Below are 21,827 nucleotides of genomic sequence, written 5' to 3' on the forward strand. Positions count from 1 at the left end.
AGTTGTTGTTGGGTCCATTTGGATTTTAAAGAATATTTTGATTTCGATCGAAGTTTGGCCTTGGCGGTTGATAATTATCAAAATAATTATTTCCCGGCCTTTGGTTCATGTAGGAAACATTCTCACGTTGTTCCATCGTTTGCTCAATGTGACAATCTTTTGTTAAGTGTGGTCTACCGCATTGCTCACAACTGATTCGTATTGCGTGAATATCTTTAGACATCTTTTCCATTCGTCTCTCAAAAGCAACTATTTTTGCGGAAACGGAATCAAAGTCATGGCTAGAATCGGCTCTAGCCGCTTTAGATGAACGAAAGATATCTTTTTCCTGGTGCCACTCATGCGAGTGGGAGGCTGTATTATCAATTATTTTGAGATTCGGTTGCGGTTTTCTTTATAATGGAACCACCAACTGCTGTGTCGATGTCTTTTCGTGTAGCAAAATTCGACACCTTGGTAGAATATTTGTACTATTTGATAAGTGTCTAAACCGTGCTGAGGACATCCTCTCAACAACTTTTTGAATCTTGTCCATGCCTCATATAATGTTTCATTTAGTTTTTGTGTGAACGTAACAATTTCTCCTTGAAGTCTCATGGCTTTAGATGCCGAAAAGAATCTTTTAAGAAATTTCTCAACTAAAACATCCCATGTGTCAATCGCCCCTTCAGGTAATGATTCTAACCAATCTTTGGCTTCTTCCTTTAAAGTCCAGGGAAATAACATGAGATAGATCTATTCATCCTCAACTTCTCTGATTTTGAATAGATTATAAATCCTATTAAAGGTTCGAAGATGTTCGTTTGGATCTTCTTTTAGCGTACCACTATATTGGCATTGATTAGTTACCATGTGTAGGATTTGTCCTTTGATTTCATAATCTGGCGCATTAATGTCTGGTCGCGTAATGACATGTCCTTGGCCAGTAAGTGTAGCTCTCATTCGATCTTCCATACTTAGAGGTTCCGTTACTTCCATAATTGAATTTGTTGAATACGAATCACTAGAGGATTCTGATTTAACGATTTGTGGTTCAGGAGGAATGATTAGTGGTTCTGGATCTTGGAATTGTCCTTGAATATCCTGCGGGTTCTCAATTGTGAAGTCGGATTCAAAAAATGGATTATCGGAAATTTGAATTGGAGTACTTGTTCGACTAGATGATAATTCTAAAGAAAAGTCAACAGCGGAAATATTAGCTAGATGTCTTAATCGAGTTACAGGTGGTGAATGTATGAAAGGTGGTGAACGTTTTGCTCGGTGCATTCACTGAATATCCTATTAGTTATAAAAATAAAAATTATATAAGTTATTAAATTAATGGACTTTTCTGCTTTTGCCCACGTTTCGAATAGCCAAAAGATGCAGCAGGGAGCCTGTAGTGACCTGAACTTTTCCATGTTTATATATATTAATTGAGATTGATATTTACATGACTAAATGTTTCCAACGTGTTAAGCAATCAAACTTGTTAAGACTTGATTAAATGAAATAAGTTTCATATAGACAATTGATCACCCAAGTTGACCGGCGATTCACGAACGTTACAAATTTGTAAAAACTACATGTTGTGGTATATATAGACATATATATATGGTTGACATGAGATTATGATGAGTAAGTATCTCACTAAGTATATTAACAATGTGTGATATACATAAGAAATGAGATTACTAAGTTAAGAAACTCGAAATGATATATATAACGATTATCGTTATGATAACGTCTACTAAATACATATGTATCATATTAAGATATTGATACACTATATTTAACATGATAAAATGATATTTAAATATATCATTACGTGTGTTAACAATGAACTACATATGTAAAAACAAGACTACTAACTCAAGAATTACGAAACGAGACTTATATGTAACGATTATCGTTGTAACGATATTTTAATGTATATATCATATTAAGAGATATTCATACATCATAATATCATGATAATATAATAATTTAACATCTCATTTGATTTAATAAACAATAGGTTAACAACATTTTATAAGACCGTTAACCTAAAGGTTTCAAAACAACACTTACATGTAAAGACTAACGATGACTTAACGACTCAGTTAAAATGTATATACATGTAGTGTTTTAATATGTATTCATACATTTTTGAAAGACTTCAAGACACTTATCAAAATACTTCTACTTAACAAAAATGCTTACAATTACATCCTCGTTCAGTTTCATCAACAATTCTACTCGTATGCACCCGTATTCGTACTCGTGCAATACACAGCTTTTTAGATGTATGTACTATTAGTATATACACTCCAATGATCAGCTCTTAGCAGCCCATGTGAGTCACCTAACACATGTGGAAACCATCATTTGGCAACTAGCATGAAATATCTCATAAAATTACAAAAATATGAGTAATCATTCATGACTTATTTACATGAAAATAAAATTACATATCCTTTAAATCTAATCCATATACCAACGACCAAAAACACCTAAAAACACTTTAATTCTTCAATTTTATTCATCTAATTGATCTCTCTCAAGTTCCATCTTCAAGTTCTAAGTGTTCTTCATAAATTCTACAAGTTCTAGTTTCATAAAATCAAGAATACTTCCAAGTTTACTAGCTCACTTCCAATCTTGTAAGGTGATCATCCAACCTCAAGAAATCCTTGTTGTTTACAGTAATATATCATTCTAAATCAAGGTAATACTCATATACAAACTTTGATTCAATTTCTACAACTATAACAATCTTATTTCGAGTGAAAATCTTACTTGAACTGTTTTCGTGTCATGATTCTGCTTCAAGAACTTTCAAGCCATCCAAGGATCCTTTGAAGCTAGATCCATTTTTCTCATTTCCAGTAGCTTTATCCAGAAAACTTGAGGTAGTAATGATGTTCATAACATCATTCGATTCATACATATAAAGCTATCTTATTCGAAGGTTTAAACTTGTAATCACTAGATCATAGTTTAGTTAATTCTAAACTTGTTCACAAACAAAAGTTAATTCTTCTAACATGACTTTTAAAATCAACTAAACACATGTTCTATATCTATATGATATGCTAACTTAATGATTTAAAATCTGGAAAACACGAAGAACACCGTAAAATTGGACATACGCCGTCGTAGTAACACCGCGGGCTGTTTTGGGTTAGTTAATTAAAAACTATTAAAAACTTTGATTTAAAAGTTGTTCTTCTGGGAAAATGATTTTTCTTATGAACATGAAACTATATCCAAAAATCATGGTTAAACTCAAAGTGAAAGTATGTTTTCCAAAATGGTCATCAAGATGTCGTTTTTTCGACGAAAATGACTACCTCTTTAGTAATTGACATGTAACTTAAATTTCCGACTATAAACCTATACCTTTTCTGTTTAGATTCTTAAATTAGAGTTCAATATGAAACCATAGCAATTTGATTCACTCAAAACGGATTTAAAATGAAGAAGTTATGGGTAAAACAAGATTGGATAATTTTTCTTGTTGTAGCTACGTGAAAATTGGTAACAAATATATATTAATCATATCCTAGCTAACTTATATTGTATTATACATGTATTCTAATATATTATGTAATCTTGGGATACCATAGACACGCATGCAAATGTTTTAACATATCATATCGACCCATGTGTATATATTATTTGGAACAACCATAGACACTCTATATGCAGTAATGTGGGAGTTAGCTATACAGGGTTGAGGTTGATTCCAAAAATATATATACTTTGAGTTGTGATCTAGCCGGAGACGTGTATACACTGGGTCGTGGATTGATTCAAGATAATATATATTGATTTATTTCTGTACATCTAACTGTGGACAACTAGTTGTAGGTTATTAACGAGGACAGCTGACTTAATACACTCAAATCTTTAAAATATAATAAAAATGTTTGTAATTATATTTTGATCATACTTTGATATATATGTACATATTTGTATAGGTTCGTGAATCAATCCGTGGCCAAGTCTTATTTTCGAGGAAGGAAATATCTGTGAAAGTGAGTTATAGTCCCACTTTTAAAATCTAATATTTTTGGGATGAGAATACATGCAGGTTTTATAAATGATTTACAAAATAGACACAAGTACGTGAAACTACATTCTATGGTTGAATTATCGAAATCGAATATGCCCCTTTTTATTAAGTCTGGTAATCTAAGAATTAGGGAACATACACCCTAATTGACGCGAATCCTAAAGATAGATCTATTGGGCCTAACAAACCCCATCCAAAGTACCGGATGCTTTAGTACTTCGAAATTTATATCATATCCGAAGGGTGTCCCAGAATGATGGGGATATTCTTATATATGCATCTTGTTAATGTCGGATACCAGGTGTTCACCATATGAATGATTTTTATTTCTATGTATGGGATGTGCATTGAAATATGAAATCTTGTGGTCTATTGTTACGATTTGATATATATAGGTTAAACCTATAACTCACCAAAATTTTTATTGACGTTTAAAGCATGTTTATTCTCAGGTGAATACTAAGAGCTTCCGCTGTTGTATAGTAAAATAAGGACAAGATTTGGAGTCCATGTTTGTATGATATTGTGTAAAAACTGCATTCAAGAAACATATGTCGATGTAATATATTTCTATTGTAAACCATTATGTAATGGTCGTGTGTAAACAGTATATTTTAGATTATCATTATTTGATAATCTACGTAATGTTTTTAAAACCTTTATTGATAAAATAAAGGTTATGGTTGTTTTAAAAATGAATGCAGTCTTTGAAAAATGTCTCATATAGAGGTCAAACGAAATCGATTAATATGGAACGTTTATAATCAATATGAACGGGACATTTCAGAGCCAGGATCCTTTAAGTCGAAAAATCCACAACTCAGCCACTAACAAATCCAACTATTACTACGAAGCAGAAAATTTTGGATATCTATCAATTTAACCGCTTAAAATAATTTTTCCATCAAAATTTAAAGAAAATAAAGAAAATTCTATGTCCTAAAAACTAGAGCGTAGAAATGAGAAAGAAAAAGCGCGTCGAAAAATAAGAAGTCGAAAAATAAGAAAGTAATGCGTCGAAACTTAAAAGTCTAAAAACTAAAAATTAAAACTTGCGTCTAAAGGTATTAAAGCTTAAAAGGAATTCTATACGGAAAAAGACAATAACTTAAATGGAACTAAAATTTATTAAAACTAAAGCGATAAGCGACGTCGTAAAATTCTAAAGCATCTAAATCTTAATCTAAAGAAAAAGCACTTAAGGGATTTTACGGCAAAGCCTAAAAATCTAGAAATATAAAATAACTACGGCAAAAACTAAGTTTAAAACTAGTTACGAACAATACAAATTACGAAGTAAATGATACAAATATACAATTTACAAAAAGAAACTAAGTTGATAAAAATACAATTTTATAAAAATATTATTTTTATATTATATTTTATAAAAGTACTAATTTTATAATTAATAAAACTAATTAAAACTTAAAATACAAAATTAATTAAAACTTAAAAACAATTATTATTAAATTAAACCCTAATTATAATTAATTAATAATAATAATAATTAAAATCGTAACCCTAATTGTGTCGTACAAGGTTTCAGAACTGCCAGACTACTCCATGCATTCACATGAGATTAAAGTACTTCAGCCATGCGATCGCATGGTGTGCAGGTTCAATTTATATGCAGGTTCAAAAATTGCAGCTTCAGTTTTCTATTTTTTATGTATTTAATTTATAATTTTTTGAAAATTAAAATATAGTAAATATTTAGAATTATATTTTTTAAGAACTTAATAAAAATACTTTTATACTTTATATAAAATATATTTTATTTTTATTTGAACATTTATATTGATATATAAAACTTATATATATATATATATATATATATATATATATATATATATATATATATATATATATATATTTTTGTTTTTAATATTTAAAACTTATAAACATATATTTTTACAAAAATAGTTTAAAACTTAATAAAAATCTTTTTTTTTAGAATATAGCGTTTCGCTTTCGCTTCCCCAGCAGCGGCGCCAAAATACTTGATGTGGTAGCGGAGGGGTACGAAATACTATTATTTTTATTACGAAATACTACGAAATTACACAAGTTTTATTTATTTATTTATGGGATATACCTAAACCTTGCTACAACACTATAGGTAGTGTACCTAATCGTAGAGTAGTGTATTTTTTAGTAAGTCCGGTTCGTTCCACAGGGAGCTAGTGATACGTACTATATTTTTAACAACTATATTTGTATAAAATATATATAATTATATAAGTAGTAATATTATAAAACGGGGGTTTTACCGTTTAATGACCGGTTTGTTGATTTTAAATAAAGCGTAAAGATAAATGACAATAATTAAAGTGCGTAAAATAAATAACAATATATAAAGTTGCGATAATTAAAATTGCGAATAATAAAATGACAGTAAATAAAAGTACGATGAGATATAAAATAAAACAATTATGCTTATTTAAACTTCCGTAACCATGATGTTTGACGTTTTGATTTTAATTTATTACTCTGGGTTAATTGTCCTTTGTCCTGGATTATTTGAAACCTATCTGGTTTTTGTCCATAATAGTTCATCGGTCATAATTATAAAATGCTCGTCAAATTAACCTTATTCCCGAAGTCAAATATTCCAACTAATTAGGGATTCGATATGTAACAAGGTTTTAATTCTTTGTTTAATGATTACACCAGGTTATCGAGTACGTATAATCCAAGGATTTAATACTTTGTTAACAATTACACCAATTACCCTTGTATGTAATCCACCCCTGTTATAATTAGTCCATGATACATTAATTTATTCACTTGGCCATAATGAATAATAAATTACCCAATCCAATTGATTAAAGTAAATGATTTGTAAAAGATGTCGTATAAACGTCACTAAATATGACATGCATAATCATTTAATAATTATTAGATTAACTAATTTGAAGATAGGTTCGACATATTCCAATGAGTTGTCATTCAATTAGACAATACCCCCCATCTATTAATAGTCCATAGTCCAATGTTCACAAGTGTCGGTCTTTTGTCCAAACCCAAATTATGGTACAAAATCCAATAACCCCGGCTTAATATTTTGTCCAACATCATGATTACTTCGGCTCAAATAAGCATAATAATAACTTAGTTACAATACATTAATTTAAAAAGGAAGAACATAGCTTACAGTGGTGATTAATCGCGTAGCGTTACACGGAAAGAGTTCCGACTTAAAACCCGTAAAACATTTCTTACATTAACCCAATTATTATTAAACTTAATTTAAACTTTAAATTATAAATATAAATATATATAATTCTTTACAGAGGAAGAAATAAAATTGAGGTGTGTTGAGCTCGTCCGAATTCGTGGCTATTTATAGCACTTGGCCAACTTCTAATGCCCATGCGATCGCATGGGCTTTGTTTTTAGTTGCAATTGTTCTATTTACAAGTGATATTCGTTTAAATAATAAAAGGTGAAGACAAAAGACAGATTTGACGATTTGAAGACGCAAACGACCAAAAAGCTAAAAAGTACAAAGTACAATCCAAGTGGTTCAAATTATTGATGAGAAACGTCTAAAATTACAAAGAGTACGAGCCGCGAAACACAAATTACAAGATATTAAATCGTACAAAAAGGCGTTCGAAAATCCGGAACCGGGACCAGAGTCAACTATCAACGCGTGACGCAACGGAACTAAAATAACAAGTCAACTATGCACATGAATATAATATAATATATAAATAATTCTTAAAATTATATATATATATATATATATATATATATATATATATATATATATATATATATATATTATATATTAAAAACCGTCGGCAAACTAGCAAACAAGTGAATGTAAGCTGTCCCAGGGGGCCATGCGATCGAATGGCCTGGAGGAGTAAAATCCATGCGATCGCATGGCATACTATACATGGCCAAGTCCTATAAATTGTAACATTTTCTGCCGAGTTTGAGTACACCTAATTCAACTACTCACTCTCTGATATATTTATATTTATAATTTTAATTTTAATTTAAGTTTAATAATAATAAGGTTATAGTGGCGAATGTTTTAAGTTTGTAAGTTGAAACTCTGTCCGTGTAACACTACGCGATTAATACTCATTGTAAGTTATGTTCAACCTTTTTAAATTAATGTCTCGTAGCTAAGTTATTATTATGCTTATTTAAGCCGAAGTAATCATGATGTTGGGCTAAATATTAAAGACGGGGTTATTGGGCTTTGTACCATAAATGGGGTTTGGACAAAAGAATGACACTTGTGGAAATTAGACTATGGGCTATTAATGGGCTTTATATTAACTAAACGATACCTCATTAATTTAATATAAAGGTTACAATTTGACGTATCTATATATAACCACATACGCTTAATCGGGTAAGGTGGGCGGGATATCTATAAATACTAATAATCGTTCATTTTATCGGACACGGGGAGGGATTAATAGTTAATGGACTCATTAAAACAGGGGTGGATTACATTCAAGGGTAATTGGTGTAATTGTTAACAAAGTAGTAAAACCTTGGACTACATGCAGTCGATAACCTGGTGTATTCATTAAACAAAGTATTAAGAGCTTGTTACCATTTGAATCAACAATTAGTTGGAATATTTAACTTCGGGTATAAGGATAATTTGACGAAGACTCTCGCACTTTATATTTATGACTGATGGACTATTATGGACAAAACCGTATGGACATATCAAATAATCCAGGACAAAGGACAATTAACCCATGATAATAAATTAAAATCAACACGTCAAACATCATGATTACGGAAGTTTAAATAAGCATAATTCCTTTATTTTATATTTTATCGCACTTTTAATTATCGTATTTTTTTTAATTATCGCAATTTTATTTACTGTCATTTTATTTATTGCACTTTTAATTATCGTACTTTTAATTATCGCATTTTTATTTATCTTCATTTACTTTACGTTTTAAATTAAGTTATATTTATATTTAATATTTTACATTAGGTTTTAATTGTGACTTAATGAAAGGACTCGTTCATATACATTATAAACGATTCACAATAGTTGATTACATTGCGAGGTATTTGACCTCTTTATGATACATTTTACAAACATTGCATTCATTTTTAAAAGACAATCTTTCTTTACATCGAAAATTGACAGGCATGCATACCATTTCATAATATCCACTATCCAACTATAAATTGATTTAATAATAATCTTTGATGAACTCAATGACTCGAATGCAACGTTCTTCAAAATATGCTATGAAAGACTCCAAGTAATATCTTTAAAATGAGCAAATGCACAGCGAAAGATTTCTTTAACACCTGAGAATAAACATGCTTTAAAGTGTCAACCAAAAGGTTGGTGAGTTCATTAGTTTATCATAATCATTTATTTCCATCATTTTAATAGACCACAAGAATTTCATTTCCAGTTCTCATAAATATATGTCCCATGCATAGAGACAAAAATAATCATTCATATGGTGAACACCTGGTAATCGACATTAACTAGATACATATAAGAATATCCCCTATCATTCCGGGATCCTCCTTCGAACATGATATAAATTTCGAAGTACTAAAGCATCCGCTACTTTGGATGGGATTTGTTAGGCCCAATAGATCTATCTTTAGGATTCGCGTCAATTAGGGTGTCTGTTCCTTAATTCTTATATTACCAGACTTTAATAAAAAAGGGGCATATTCGATTTCAATAATTCAACCATAGAATGTAGTTTCAATTACTTGTGTCTATTTCGTCAAACATTTATAAAAGCGCATGTATTCTCAGTCCCAAAAATATAAAGGGTAAAAAGGCAAATGAAACTCACCATACTGTATTTCGTAGTAAAAATATATATAACGTCACTGATCAATTACAAGGTTGGCCTCGGATTCACGAACCTAAATTAATTATATATATTTATGTGTTGGTTAATATTTGTCTAACAAATTAGGTCAAGTCATAGTGTACCACAATCCTAATGCTCGAGACTAATATGTAAAAGTCAACAAAAGTAAATTTGACTCAAAATAATTTCCGAAAAACTATACATGATTAATATATAGTTTAAATTTCGTCGTTTTATATTTTTAAATATTTTTAAAAGATTTATTAGAGTAAATAATATAATTCATTTATTAATAAATAAAATTTTATATTAAATTTATATAATAAAATATACTTTTATATATATTAAGTAATAAAATTTATAGGGTTCATTTAATATCATAAAGATAATATGATAGGTATTATTAAAGTAAGTTATTACACGTAGTAAAATATGTTTGTATCACATATTTATTTGATAAAATAATATCTATAATGATAGTAAGTAAAAGTTGTATTATTTTTTAATAATAATTATTATTATAAAAATATCAATATTTATAATTACTAAGATGACATTGTGATAAAACGATAATTCTAGTTATGATAACTTTAATATTTACGATAATTTTTAATATTATCTTTAAAATAATAATTCTATTTAAAATAATAATAATAATGATATTTTATAGTAACAATGACATTTCTATTAAAATGATAATTTTTGTTAAAATGATAGTTTTAATACTAACGATACTTTTAATAATAATAGTAATGATAAAAATAATAAGAACGATAATTTTATCTAAATCAATATCTTATAATATTTTAATTTCATCATGTTACTCTTACCCATTATTTCTTAATCGTTTCATTTAATAGCTTTTAATCGTCTTTTATATCGTGTTCATAATAATGATAATAATAGTAATCAAAATAATTAGGTGTTACAAATATTTGTTTTAATTACACTAATATTAATAATGATAGTTACTATAACATTATTAACGATAATACTAATAATTATCTTAATGATAATATAGTAATAATAATAATAACAATAACAATAACCATTTTTAAATAATGATATATATATTAATAATGATAATAATAATAATACTAATTATAACTTTAACGATAATAACGATAGTAATAAAAAAAATATAACAATTTTTAATGATAAATCCCTTTTATTGATAAAGATAATAATAATGATAATAATAAGATAAAACTAGAACGACGATAAAAACGACGATAATAATAATCATTTTTAATAAAAATATCGAAAATTCAATTGATTATAACTTCTAATCCGTTCATCGAAACCATTCGATAAAGGAAAAGTTCTTAATTTTTCGCTAGCTTTTCAAGGACATGCATATCTTATACTTATCTCAACCGTAAGTGTAACTAATTCAAGATTCAACCTAACCTGTCTAAGGGCAATATCAAAAGTACAAGCATGCATAATCCTAAATACTCGAGCACTAGTTAGGGATACACTATTAGTATGTAAAAGTTAAATTATGAGTACTCATGTATCAATATTGAGATTCAATATTGCAGGAAAGGTACGTAGACGCAACGGAAATAATAAACACTATATTGACCTCACAAGCATACCCATGAACCATACTCAATCACCTCCATAGCTATAACCCATAATTTCCTTAATCCTATCCCACTCGAAAAACAATTTCGAAATCACTCGGACAGCACTCCGTCGTAATATTTTATGTATACTAATAATATCTTGAAATAATACGGAGTAAATATATATATGTAAATCGATTGAGAGAGTTTAGAGAAAAATATTTTTAAGTTTCTATGAAATAATGAAACCTATTAAATTCTATTTATAATAGATTTTTTAATTATTAAAGTGAATTATTAAAGTATGAATTATTAAAGTGAATTATTAAAGTATGAATTATTAAAGTGAATTATTAAAGTATGAATTATTAAAGTGAATTATTAAAGTTAAAGTAAAGTAAAAATAAAGTAAAGGTAAAGTTTAAGTATAGTAAAAATATAAAACTATGTACGTATAATACGCATATAAATATATATAATATTAATTTAAATCGTTATATATATTTAATAAAATAAAATATAAATATCGTTATCTTTATCATACTAGTTAAGTAATGAGTTGTCAAAAGTGGTTCTAGATATTTATAAAAGTTATATACGTTTTAATAATAAAGTTCTTTTTAAACTGAAAACGTTTTTGTACGTTTGAAGCAAAATAGATCAATCGAGTCTTTATGAGATTCAATCTTCCACTATCCTTTGTCTAGTTCTCAATGATTGACAATTTGTTCTTATTTATAAATCACTTTACCATTTTCCGAATATTGTTAAAATGGAAAGATTTCTCAAATCAACGTGGGCCTTTCAATAGAGACTTGTAATCATAATTCAATATATCTGATAATTCAATCATTTGATCTTATCTTCTAATTCCATTGATAAACATTTTGAAACAGATACAATCATATAAAGTATTTAATCTAATATTTTGTTTACGTTTCAAGTTATAATATATATACACATATACATATATAATCATATTCGTTTAATGGTTCGTGAATCGGTGGAACTTGGTCGAGGTTGAATGAATGTATGAACATAGTTTAAAATTCTTGAAATTTAACTTAACAAATATTGCTTATCGTGTCGGAAACATATAAAGATTAAAGTTTAAATTTGGTTGGAAATTTCCGGGTTATCACAGTACCTACCCGTTAAAGAAATTTCATCCCGAAATTTGAGTGGAAAGGTCATGAATGATAATAAGTATGTTTTCATGATGCATATGGGCTGAAAATTAGAGTTTTATCATCAGCGAATAATTTGGATAAACAATCCATTTATATGAAGAGTACGAATGAAGCTAACATAGAAGAGTGAAATGAGTAAGTGTAGATTCATCTTATCATTTGACGTAGATATGATTGATTCCCAGATTTCAAGGGATTTGAAGAAAATCTTCTTAATAAGATTTGACTCTCCGGTAATCAAGGGAAATAGGATCCGCTTTAAATGCGATCGTCCATTTTAATTGTTCTGTCGGAGATTTTCTTATAAATTCACCTCCTTCGTTTCCTTACAACTCACACCTTCTGTTGATGCATTTTATGCAAGTCCCTAGACATCTACCCACGTCCATTGCAGGTACAACAGTTTACAGGCCACCATGATTGCTCGTTATTATCCTATCCGTGTTTGTATGTAGTTACAGGAACTGCAGGAACGAGATTTAGATGTTTGACTATGTTAGACTTAGTCAGACGTATGAGTGAAGCCTCACTAGTACGACTGACAAGCTCATACGCACAGTTGATGCTGAGCTAAGTCACAATTACAACCTAAATGAGAAGACACGAGTGAGTGATCACCCGTACGGCTGATGAGGCCAACTCGTACGTGTGATGAATGAATCGTATGGGTGAGTCAATAGCAGGGGTATATAAAGTCTTATGTTCTTCATTTTAGGTTAAGCCTCTCATTTGTTACACATACTCAGATCTAGTGAGCTCCTCCGATTCTCTCTCAGTCCAAATCACCCAGGTAGTGAATAATAGCTCTAGGTGTTGATCTAATCACACTTGATTTAGTTGTGGTTTGACTAAATTAATAAAAAAAAACTTAACCTATTCACTAGAGGGTTTGATTCACTTATTCCGCCATTGTGTGAGTTAAATCTGTTGATTTCTAAGTTCCTAGTCATGTTTCATCACCTTCTATTCTTTCCCCCTCAACTCATATTTTAAAGTATTCATCAATATGCTCCATCCAGTTCTGATTCTTGATATACTTCTAACTTTCATATCGGTCATTCTTCTTTTTCATCTACCGCCGGAAGAATCTATTTACTTCTACTATACTCTTGGGTTTATAGTGTTTCTAGTTCTCCCGTGTCTTTATATTGCTATATGCATCGATATATATGGTTTATAATTTCTGGTTTATCGTTGGGCTTTATATGTTCCCTTATATTTCAAAGTCTCTGCTTCTGTCTTCTATAATCATTATCATTCACAGTTAATGCTCTCTTTTATTTGCTGTAATTTATACCCCAATTTCTATTTCGGAGTTTTGTCCTTTCGTTTCTTCTTCTTGCGATTAAGCACCGCTTGTAATGGTCCAGAATTCACAGATATGAATTTTGGAATGAACATTGTTAATGTTCTAGGAAGGAAATTGTGATGGCACGATCTTGACTTGTCAAATTACTAGAATACCTTGGAAAAGGCCGAATCATCAAGAAATATTTTCTTGATATTTTAGAGGTTAAATAGAAATACAAGAGTCATATAACATGGCACATGATGATGTTATGATATGTGAATCATCACGTTCCATTTAGAAACTCAGCATGACTTACTGTAATATAATCACGTTGATCAAGTGTCATTATATTATACTAATTCATGCTTCAGTTTCCAACACTACTTCAAAATATTCCTATTTTAAACTTGAATGTTTCAGAATTTAGAAACTAAAATAGTTTCTTTTATGATGTAATACAGATAGCGCGAAGAGGTAAATGATTTCAAATAAGAAAAATTAAGAAAATATCTTCAGAAATATGAAAGATATTTATAATGAAAGATATGATGATATTTTAGAATTTCTAATATCAGAGGATGATGAAGAATATTGTCCGCATGGGTTTAGAGTCAGGAGCAAGGTATTCGTTAATGACTTTAGCAGGTACTGAATCATTTGGATCCTTTGAAGTCGGGTTCAGTCTTTGTAATTTGTCCACAGCCTCCTTCCTACTTTGCTCAATCCGTTTTCCAGTTCCAAAACTTCTCTTTTTCTGCGCTTTGCCAGCACACTTCATCATTATCATCCAGCTTTTACCGTTTAAATTCGTTTATAGTTTTTGCTGCTTCATCAGCATTTTTTCCATTTTCAGAGAACCAATTCGCAGTTCGGAGTGTTTTTCAGAAACTTCACATTCAAATTATGTCCAGAAGATAGATGTTATATATACACATATAACTGTTGGCGTAGACATGCTACGAGATTTCAAAATACTGATTGCTAATTCCCAATGATTCGTATGACAATTCTCATTACAAGATGCGAATGAGTAAATGATGGGGTTTCAATAAATAATTATAATGACTTTTTGGAGAGGCTAAAGTCAAAGGGTAATGAAGTTGTTGGTACATCTGCTAATAATGTGGTGGAATGTAAAAGGTTCCCTGGTAACGATGGTGTATATCTCAAGGTTATAATAAGGTTAGTCTGACTGAAAAGTTGAAGTTGACTTGCTGGAGCTGTGACAAAACTGGCTACTTTGAATAGGAGTCACAAAGTTATTTTTGCTAATAAATGCCAAAGAATCTGACGCGGATACGTTGTTTAAACTTTTACTTTGGTTTCAAGAGTTTTTCGGGTACATAACTATGGGTAACATGTGGTTGGATCATCATCTCGATTGCTCATCATTCGAAATATCTTCAGAAATTTTCGAAGGGTTTGAACACAAATTGTAATCGTTAACATACATTTGATGTTCTAACACAGTTTTGAAGTCAAAATATAGCTTGTAAAAGATGTAAGGATCTAAGAGTGATGATTTTGGTCATATCTCGAGTTGAATTTTGAGATTTCAAAATCAGAATATGTAATTAAATTTTGAATGAGTATGGTTGTTTTGATTTCTATAAAAGAATGTATATTGTTGTGAAAGTATGGAGTATAATGGATGATTTGCTGAATCAGATACGAAGAATGTAACATATTATTTGTGAATTTATATATCTCTCGGGTATTACCTACCCGTTAAAAAAAAATTCACAATTAATATTTTGTACAAAAGAATTTTATTACAGTCTTTAAGAAAATATATATATGTATATTTTCTTCAGATGTAACATAAATTTAATGAGTTAATGTTAAATTAAACTCATTTGATTTACGGTTGAAACTAGAATTGAATAATCCCTAAAGGCTTTAAAAAGTACATAACTTTTACGCAATATTTCTTTAATGACATTGAAATTATGAATTAATACTTCGTTATTTGTTGATGTATGATGTTCGGTTCGTGGAATTCTTGTGAATTTCGCAAAGTACGAATGATGTTATCTGAAAAGTTTCGGGTACATCGATGATGAAAGTGTAAAATCAAATATATACTTGATTTATTATGAATTGGAATTTGTTGAATTGTGACAGAGATTGTAGTTAATGCTGGTTAAGTTGCGGCCGAAGGACGTACATTATTGCATATTTGTAATATGAATTAACCGAGTAGTTAAGATTCACACACAATAGCTTAGCACGGAAAGATTTATTTCAAAATATATATATATATATATATATATATATATATATATATATATATATATATATATATATATATATATATATATATATATACATATAATTTCTTCAGAGGTAATGAGTTAATTCTTCATAACTCGTTGATACAATATACACGTTATTGATTCGTAATGATGTCCACAGTGATTCTTGAACTGACGGAGTTTGTGATATTATCGGTGTTGTTGATTCGGATGTTGACTGTACTGACGATGCTGGTAACGCTGACGGTACTGTTGATGCTGTTGGTAAAGCAAGTTTAGCTTGTTAATCACACACCATTTTTGTCAGGGTTTCTACTCTTCCTTCTATCATTTTGGTTCGCTTAACTGATTTATGGTTAGGGCTAGATTAGATAATCTCTAAGACTTTAGAGATTACATAATCGCTGCGGAATGTTTCTCCAATGAAGTTATGAATTAATACTTCGTCAGTTATTGTTGTTGGTACTCCTTGGTATCTATGGTGCGTATGACGTTGATGCTCGTGGGACAGATTTCGAAGTTGAGGTTTACGACGCGGTTGTGGTTGGAGGTGGTAATGGTACTGTTGGCGTTGATGATGGTGGTACTGGTTATGCTGCTGATGCTGCTGCTAGTGTTTGTAATCTCTGCACCATATTCTCCAAAGCTACTACCCGAGCGCGAAGCACGTTGACTTCTTCTATTACACCGGGGTGATTTTCGGTTCGGACGAGCGGATAAATAAAATCTAAAATTTGATGTAATATATAATCGTGACGAGATACTCTGGAAATGAGCGAGAACATGGTATTTCGGACAGGTTCGCCGGTAAGTGCTTCAGGTTCTTCGTCAAGAGGGCAATGTGGTGGATGGAAGGGATCACCTTCTTCTTGTCTCTAATGATTGAGGAGGCTACGAACCCATCCCCAATTCATCCAGAATAGGTGATGACTGATTGGTTGATCTATTCCGGTCACACTGCTTTCGGAGCTTGAATGGGATTCCATTTCGGAATCTAAGTGACTTGAACTGATGACGAATTCCATTTCGTACGATTGGATAAAGGATTTTTTTTCCGATATGAAATGATTTTGGCTAACGGATGGTATTCTAATTACATAGAATATATATATATATATATATATATATATGTATATATATATATATATATATATATATATATATATATATATATATATATATATATATATATATATATATATATATATATATATATATATATATATATATAGATCAAAAGATTTCGTAGATTACGAAGGACTTTGCGGGATATGTCAGGCAAAGTTTAAAGTAGCAGATACGATAAGATATGATTTAGCAGATATGCTAAGATATGAATTTTTGTCTATACACTATTCATGCCATCAATGCAGCAAGACGTGTCTTAGACTAAAAATGATAAGCAGGTAATTTCTTGAGGATGGTAAGTAGTTAATTTTCGACACAAAATGATAAGAAAAACTTTTGACATGCAGACACGGTCGAAGTCCAGACTCACTAATGCATCCTATTGACTTATCAGTTAGACACACTAATGCAGATCTGGTTCGCTAAGACCACCGCTCTGATACCAACTGAAAGGACCAGTTCATATACATTATAAACGATTCACAATAGTTGATTACATTGCGAGGTATTTGACCTCTATATGATACATTTTACAAACATTGCATTCGTTTTTAAAAGACAATCTTTCTTTACATCGAAAATTGACAGGCATGCATACCATTTCATAATATCCACTATCCAACTATAAATTGATTTAATAATAATCTTTGATGAACTCAATGACTCGAATGCAACGTTCTTCGAAATATGCTATGAAAGACTCCAAGTAATATCTTTAAAATGAGCAAATGCACAGCGAAAGATTTCTTTAACACCTGAGAATAAACATGCTTTAAAGTGTCAACCAAAAGGTTGGTGAGTTCATTAGTTTATCATAATCATTTATTTCCATCATTTTAATAGACCACAAGAATTTCATTTCCAGTTCTCATAAATATACGTCCCATGCATAGAGACAAAAATAATCATTCATATGGTGAACACCTGGTAACCGACATTAACTAGATACATATAAGAATATCCCCTATCATTCCGGGATCCTCCTTCGGACATGATATAAATTTCGAAGTACTAAAGCATCCGGTACTTTGGATGGGGTTTGTTAGGCCCAATAGATCTATCTTTAGGATTCGCGTCAATTAGGGTGTCTGTTCCCTAATTCTTAGATTACCAGACTTTAATAAAAAAGGGGCATATTCGATTTCGATAATTCAACCATAGAATGTAGTTTCAATTACTTGTGTCTATTTCGTCAAACATTTATAAAAGCGCATGTATTCTCAGTCCCAAAAATATAAAGGGTAAAAAGGCAAATGAAACTCACCATACTGTATTTCGTAGTAAAAATACATATAACGTCATTGAACAAGTGCAAGGTTGGCCTCGGATTCACGAACCTAAATTAATTATATATATTTATGTGTTGGTCAATATTTGTCTAACAAATTAGGTCAAGTCATAGTGTACCACAATCCTAATGCTCGAAACTAATATGCAAAAGTCAACAAAAGTAAATTTGACTCAAAATAATTTCCGAAAAACTATACATGATTAATATATAGTTTAAATATCGTCGTTTTATATTTTTAAATATTTTTAAAAGATTTATTAGAGTAAATAATATAATTTATTTATTAATAAATAAAATTTTATATTAAATTTATATAATAAAATATACTTTTATATATATTAAGTAATAAAATTTATAGGGTTCATTTAATATCATAAAGATAATATGATAGGTATTATTAAAGTAAGTTATTACACGTAGTAAAATATATTTGTATCACATATTTATTTGATAAAATAATATCTCTAATGATAGTAAGTAAAAGTTGTATTATTTTGTAATAATAATTATAATTATAAAAATATCAATATTTATAATTACTAAGATGACATTATGATAAAACGATAATTCTAATTATGATAACTTTAATATTTACGATAATTTTTAATATTATCTTTAAAATAATAATTCTATTTAAAATAATAATAATAATGATATTTTATAGTAACAATGACATTTCTATTAAAATGATAATTTTTGTTAAAATGATAGTTTTAATACTAACGATACTTTTAATAATAATAGTAATGATAAAAATAATAAGAACGATAATTTTATCTAAATCAATATCTTATAATATTTTAATTTCGTCATGATACTCTTACCCATTATTTCTTAATCGTTTCATTTAATAGCTTTTAATCGTCTTTTATATCGTGTTCATAATAATGATAATAATAGTAATCAAAATAATTAGGTGTTATGAATATTTGTTTTAATTACACTAATATTAATAATGATAGTTACTATAACATTATTAACGATAATACTAATAATTATCTTAATGATAATATAGTAATAATAATAATAATAACAATAACAATAACCATTTTTAAATAATGATATATATATTAATAATGATAATAATAATAATAATAATAATAATATCAATAATAATAATAATAATAATAATAATTGGATAATAATAATAATAATACTAATTATAGCTTTAACGATAATAATGATAGTAATAAAAAAAATATAACAATTTTTAATGATAAATCCCTTTTATTGATAAAGATAATAATAATGATAATAATAAGATAAAACTAGAACGACGATAAAAACGACGATAATAATAATCATTTTTAATAAAAATATCGAAAATTCAATTGATTATAACTTCTAATCCGTTCATCGAAACCATTCGATAAAGGAAAAGTTCTTAATTTTTCGCTAGCTTTTCAAGGACATGCATATCTTATACCTTATCTCAACCGTAAGTGTAACTAATTCAAGATTCAACCTAACCTGTCTAAGGGCAATATCAAAAGTACAAGCATGCATAATCCTAAATACTCGAGCACTAGTCAGGGATATACTATTAGTATGTAAAAGTTAAATTATGAGTACTCACGTATCAATATTGAGATTCAATATTGCAGGAAAGGTACGTAGACGCAACGGAAATGATAAACACTATATTAACCTCACAAGCATACCCATGAACCATACTCAATCACCTCCATAGCTATAACCCATAATTTCCTTAATCCTATCCCACTAGAAAAACAATTTCGAAATCACTCGGACAGCACTCCGTCGTAATATTTTATGTATACTAATAATATCTTGAAATAATACGGAGTAAATATATATATGTAAATCGATTGAGAGAGTTTAGAGAAAAATATTTTTAAGTTTCTATGAAATAATGAAACCTATTGAATTCAATTTATAATAGATTTTTGAATTATTAAAGTGAATTATTAAAGTAAATTATTAAAGTATGAATTATTAAAGTAAATTATTAAAGTATGAATTATTAAAGTGAATTATTAAAGTTAAAGTAAAGTAAAAATAAAGTAAAGGTAAAGTTTAAGTATAGTAAAAGTATAAAACTATGTACGTTTAATACGCGTATAAATATATATAATATTAATTTAAATCATTATATATATTTAATAAAATAAAATATAAATATCGTTATCTTTATCATACTAGTTAAGTAATGAGTTGTCAAAAGTGGTTCTAGATATTTATAAAAGTTATATACGTTTTAATAATAAAGTTCTTTTTAAACTGAAAACGTTTTTGTACGTTTGAAGCTAAATAGATCAATCGAGTCTTTATGAGATTCAATCTTCCACTATCCTTTGTCTAGTTCTCAATGATTGACAATTTGTTCTTATTTATAAATCACTTTACCATTTTTCGAATAATGTTAAAATGGAATGAGTTCTCAAATCAACGTGGGCCTTTCAATAGAGACTTGTAATCATAATTCAATATATCTGATAATTCAATCATTTGATCTTATCTTCTAATTCCATTGATAAACATTTTGAAACAAATACAATCATATAAAGTATTTAATCTAATATTTTGTTTACGTTTCAAGTTATAATATATATACACATATACGTATATAATCATATTCGTTTAATGGTTCGTGAATCGTTGGAACTTGGTCGAGGTTGAATGAATGTATGAACATAGTTTAAAATTCTTGAAATTTAACTTAACAAATATTGCTTATCGTGTTGGAAACATATAAAGATTAAAGTTTAAATTTGGTTAGAAATTTCCGGGTTGTCACACTTAAGACATAAAATCGACAAACCAGTCAATAAACGGTAAAACCCCCTTTTATAATAATAATACTACTTATACATATATATATATATATATATATATATATATATATATATATATACACACACACACACACACACACACACATATATATATATATATATATATATATATATATATATATATATATATATATATATATATATATACATATATATATTTACAATTATAGGTTAAAATAATTATAGCGTTAAATTTGTTTATTGTAACCCTGTGGAACGAACCAGACTTACTAAAAACTACACTACTGTACGATTAGGTACACTGCCTATAAGTGTTGTAGGAAGGTTTAGGTATATCTTTCATAACCCGTCCAAATCCATCCGGACAAAGTCTATATCGATTATAAACGATTCATAATAGTTGATTACATCGCGAGGTACTTGACCTCTAAATGATACATTTTACAAACTTTGC

The 21,827-nt window shown here is 28.8% G+C and overlaps 1 non-coding gene across 1 annotated transcript; it reads left to right on the forward strand.

The window, feature by feature from the left end:
* The first annotated feature begins 487 nt into the window (after window positions 1–487).
* LOC139845668 (small nucleolar RNA R71) lies at window positions 488–594 on the forward strand. The gene has a single exon (XR_011758433.1). It is a non-coding gene; the product is annotated as a small nucleolar RNA R71 (small nucleolar RNA).
* Window positions 595–21,827: the final 21,233 nt, after the last annotated feature.

This window comes from Rutidosis leptorrhynchoides, chromosome 4 (genome assembly GCF_046630445.1).
Source record: "Rutidosis leptorrhynchoides isolate AG116_Rl617_1_P2 chromosome 4, CSIRO_AGI_Rlap_v1, whole genome shotgun sequence".
Classification (NCBI taxonomy): domain Eukaryota; kingdom Viridiplantae; phylum Streptophyta; class Magnoliopsida; order Asterales; family Asteraceae; genus Rutidosis; species Rutidosis leptorrhynchoides.